Source organism: Mercurialis annua, linkage group LG4 (genome assembly GCF_937616625.2).
Source record: "Mercurialis annua linkage group LG4, ddMerAnnu1.2, whole genome shotgun sequence".
NCBI classification, from domain to species: Eukaryota; Viridiplantae; Streptophyta; class Magnoliopsida; order Malpighiales; family Euphorbiaceae; genus Mercurialis; species Mercurialis annua.
In genome coordinates, this window is record NC_065573.1 from 2,212,579 (window position 1) to 2,217,880 (window position 5,302).

Genomic DNA, 5,302 nt, shown 5'->3' on the forward strand with positions numbered 1-5,302 from the left:
TTGGTTTAAACCGAATGCACACCCCTAATCATAGGGAATAAAAGTGTAAAGTTTAGTGGTCAAAAATATATTAACCCTAAAGTTTAGCGTATTTTCTAATTTTAATACAAATTTTAAAAATTCAGAATTGGTTTGAAAAGTTTGAAATTGCAAAATAATAAAAGCTGCTATAATATTATTTTCAAAATTTGAAATTCGTGAAACACACTAAAAATTATAATTTTTTAAACATTTAAATTTTTATTTAATATTATTACAATACAATAAATTTATATATTTTATAATATTGTTAAAAATAGACAAACTTCATTTATTACTATTAAAATATAAATAAATATTTATATGTACAAAAAGTTATATTATGTAATTATTTGACTAAATTTCAAGTTTAATTTATTTCTATTGTCGTTAATAATTTATAAAAATATTATTAAAATTTAAAATAAATTTATTTTAAAAATATTTATATGTGATCGTACATAAATTAATTTATATGCTTCTAATTATTCATGCTAGACACAAAATGGTTGAAAACTAAATAATTGTATGATTCTCGGGGTTCTAATCATTCACGTAAAATGCATCATATTTCACGTAAAATGTCAAATATTTTACATAAACTCGACTATTGAATGTGGCATATGTGAATGTTTATATTTTATTATTGAATGCTTTATCTTTTAAAAAGAAATTATTACAAGATTCGAGTTCTTATAAAAATAGATATTATATTAAAGAAAAATCAATTGATAATATCACATAATATTTTTTTAGAATCACATATTTTATTTGAAAATATAAATTTGTGATTCAAATTGTACTTGTCATAGAATACAATAATTTTATGTAAAAGTTACATTTTTTACAAAATTTTACATTATGTGAATTTTTGTTTTTTTATTTAATGGTTTTACTTTATAAAATTATACCAATTTCACACTAAAATCAATTTGTGTCAGTTGTATTTGCAATTTGTTTTCATTTATTTGAATTATATTTGTTGAAGATACAAATTCTTGAGATTTTAAGTCATATTGTGATTATATATGATATTTTAATCTTAGGATGATCCTTTTGTCGACGGATGCTCCTATGAGATTTTAATTTTAAGTTATATTGTGGATATATATGAGATTTTAAGCCTTGACTCCTCAGGATGCTCATGCATCTAACGCAGTGGTGCAAGGTACTATTCAGATTTCCTTTGTAGATGTTTTAGTTTTATTTGATGCTGGTGCAACCCATTTCTTTGTGTTTACATGTTTTGCTGCTAAGTTGGGTGTAACATTAACAAGTTTGTGTGAACCTTTATCTGTTTCTACTCTCTTGTCTGACTGTGTGGTGGTGGACGTTGGGTATCCATCGTGTTCCGTGGTTATCCATCAAAGAGACTTGCGTACTGATTTGGTTGTTTTGGATGTTCTTACCTTTGACGTGATTTTGGGGATGGATTGGCTGGCACGCTATTATGCTTCGATCAATTGTCGAGGGAAGTCGGTTGAGTTTCGGATTCCAGGTGATCTACCCTTTTCTTTTCAAGGGGAGAAGGCGGAGACACCTAAGAATTTGATTTATGCGATCAAGGCAAAACAGATGATGAGTAAGGGTTGTCAAGCTTTCTTAGATGTGGTTCAAGATGTGGATTGTCACGACCCAAAATCTTGAACCGCGACCGGCGCTAGGGAATGGGAATTTTCATTTCCAAAACCCGTAGTAAGCCTAAAACGAGTATAAATGTTTTGCGAATAAATTGATAAAACAAAATCATAATCATATACAAAATCATTTTCATAAAAGCCTTTCCATTCTTGACGTATAAAAACTTATAGTTCAAAACCTGAAAACATTACATAGGAACCTGGGTCTTATAGTGCGATGTCTCACATCCAGCACAGCCCGTTCCACCTTTAACAAACGGTTTAAAAGCGCGGTTTCAAAACCTTTTACAAATATCAGAGTATAGTTTATATATATTCAAAACCGTTTGACAAACCATTACAAGCTCACTAGGACTCCACTACTGCAGCAATACTGATTCTGTACAAACTCCAAACTTCTGGAACAGAATAGAAGTTCGTCACATCCTTTACTATGACCCTGAAATGAAACACTGTGAGGGGGTCAGTATTTTTGAAAATACTGAGTGAGTTTACGTTTACTAATGGTGTTATGTAAAATAACATCGCATTTGAAACATAACATATATATATGAACATAGTATATATCAAGTATTAGATCTGATCGAAACCTTAATCTTAAACTCATACTATTTCCTATCCGTATCCTACTCATATTGTGTCAATTCAATTTAATCCGAGTGGTACGGTCCCGAGATAGTTTGACCGAGTTACCGCTACCACGTGGCATAGTCCCGAGATAGTTCAACCGAGTTACTCATGCCACTGCTTAATCCCAAGGTGTGAGTCCCGAGATAGTTCAACCGAGTTACTCACTAGATACAGGTCCCGAGATCCCAGATCCACCGAGTTACCTCGTATCTACAAAACATAATTCTCCTTTCATTTCATAATCACAAACATGATCATCATGTAACAAGCTCATATCAAACATTTTCAAATACAAACATCTATCGACACTAATTCTATGACTGACCCGGACACTGGTGATCACACAGCCTATTGACGCCCAATAGGTAGCTCGTTTCCTCGGATCACTATACTAGTTTTATTTCATAAAGAATAAAAATTTAATAAAAATAATAATCATTATAAATAATAATATTTCATGCGATGCATTTATAATAATAATAAACAAAATGAATAACTTTTATTAATAACACGCAAAAGTAGACTGTAAACTCACCACTTGCTATCCAAAATCTTCTAGAACTAATAAAGCAATATCATTCGTCACGTTCCGTGTTCCGTTAGTAGTCGCCTCGGCGAGTCTACGAAAAATTCGATAATAACTTAAATTATTAAAATTCTAACTATAGCTAATTATCCAAAACATAATTTCTAGCCAACTTCGGTTATCGAAAACGCTCATTTAAAATAGTCCGACCTCTAAACAAACTTAACATTCTTAAATTTTAGAATGTCTCCTACAACATTCGTTTAGGTCTCGGACTGAGATTAACACCCGAAGGTCTCGGAAAGTAGTCCCGAAGTTATTTCCTTAAAGTTGATTATAAGTGCAGGGCAGACTGCACCATAAAATGTTCAGTCCAAAATGAACATTTTAGGTTTCGCTTTTGCAGAAACTTATACTTGGACATATTTAGATAACATCCTTAAGTTTCTGTAACAACAAACGGAACATAATATGGAGTTATATAGCTCGAGATACGGCCTTCGCAACAGGGCTGTTTTGCAGAATAGTTTTCTGCAAAACGTCCTCCTAGTTTGCGTAAACTTATCTCGTAACTCAAAATCTATCGGAACCTAAGACCTTAGAAATTAAATCATAAACCATTGTCTTAGCCTAGGTACATATACATTTGAACAATTACCATGCCAAACTTCAATCAATACTTAACTCGAGACGTCGAACTATATTCCTTAAGATTACCTCGACCCGTTGCTCGTCAAGTTTAAACTAACGATGAATGCTTCCGCTCTCTTCGCGTAAGGACTTTCCACGCAACCCCTATGGCCTTCATACCTCTTCCTACTAGGGTCAGGGTGTGGCTGGTCGAAGGCCTTCCGAACCTAGGAAGCAAAACGCACACTCAAATCATCGCACACGATTCGCTGTTCTTACTTCGGAAACACATCAATTGTCAACTCATTTCAAACAACCCTACTACCACAAACCCTAGCCATTATTTTTCAGTTTATCTTATATTAACTCAGCCACCATAATCAACCATAATAATACTTAATCAATAACTCATAATCATCAAGAATCACCAAATATATACACATCATTAATTTACTTTAATATCTCAAAAATTCCTAACCATTTCTCAATCCATTCTTAATCATTCAAGTTCAAAAATTTCGGCCATGAACTTTCCTTAGTATCTCAGCCTTAATTAATAACAATTCATTCATCAAAACACTTAATTCATAGCCTATCATCATTAATAGTCATCAAACATACAAATTTGCATCAAAATCATCACCACTCCTTATACCATCAATATCCCGAAATTATACTCAGAAACCATAATGAAAAATTGAGCTCCTCACCTTGATTTATAGGGATAGATGTGTAGAGCATTCCGTCCTCATTCCGTGTCCGCAAGAATAGCCCAATTCCGTTAAGAAACGAAGGCGATATGGAGGTTTGAAGATATGTATGTAAAATCTTCTCAAGGAAGAAGATGAGCTCGGTTTGAGAGCTTCAAAATGATATTTGCTGATCATAAATCAAATAAAATGGATATACATATTAATGGCAAAGGTCTTGTTTAGTCCCTCACTTTGCCACCTCCTCAACTTTCACTTATTAACTTTTCTTTCGTCCAATTTAGTCCATCGAATACTAAACCTTTTAGGTCCGATTAATTCCATATTATTTATTTCCAAATAAATAATATTAGTCTCATATCTTATGATATCACTTTCCATTAATTTTTATTTTGGCAATTTTGGCCAAAAATGCTCAAATTTCCATTTGGAGCTAACTTGCACTTTTTCTCACTTCTTACCCAATATTTCATTTTAATAATTATCGATAACCATTTTATCGATATTATTTTCTTATCTTAAGAAAATAGAATAAAACACAACTTCCCTCGAAAGTTTATGGTCAAAATTCCACTTTAGTCCTTAAAGTGGCTAATTTGCACTTTAACTCAACTTCTCAATTAACCGTCGTGCTTATCTAAATAATATCCAAAAATTATGAAACTTTCTCTATAATTTGCTAAAAATATTTCACGGAACTTGGCGTTAAAATAATTAGCTTGGGACTTATACTTTATTTTATTTTAATTACTTTAACTTCTCCTTAGTCCCGCTAATAATCGCTCCGAATAATAATTTTCACTTAAAAATTATTATTTCACGATCCAATTAATATACTTATTCCGACAACATTTCTCATCTTCATTATCATTCCCGACCTCCATTCCCTAACTTTCTTAATTTCGGACAAGTGGCACGTCCTAGTATCTTAGAAGTATCTTAATAGTTTACGGGGTATTACATGGATGCTGAGGTGGGCAGTGTGAATACTGTCCCTATAGTGAATGAGTTTACGGACGTGTTTCCAGAGGAGTTGTCTGGATTACCACCTAATCAGGATATCGAGTTCTGCATTGATGTTGTTCCTGGAACTGGTCCTATTTAGATACCGCCGTATCGGATGGCTCCTGCTGAGCTGAAGGAGTTGA

At 32.5% G+C, this 5,302-nt stretch overlaps 1 long non-coding RNA gene across 1 annotated transcript; it reads right to left on the bottom strand.

Moving 5' to 3' along the window:
- Positions 1–2,820: 2,820 nt before the first annotated feature.
- On the bottom strand, positions 2,821–4,305 carry LOC130015394 (uncharacterized). Its single transcript, XR_008790568.1, has 3 exons — positions 4,155–4,305; positions 3,532–3,671; positions 2,821–2,908 (listed from the first exon to the last, which is right to left on the bottom strand). It is a non-coding gene; the product is annotated as an uncharacterized LOC130015394 (long non-coding RNA).
- Positions 4,306–5,302: the final 997 nt, after the last annotated feature.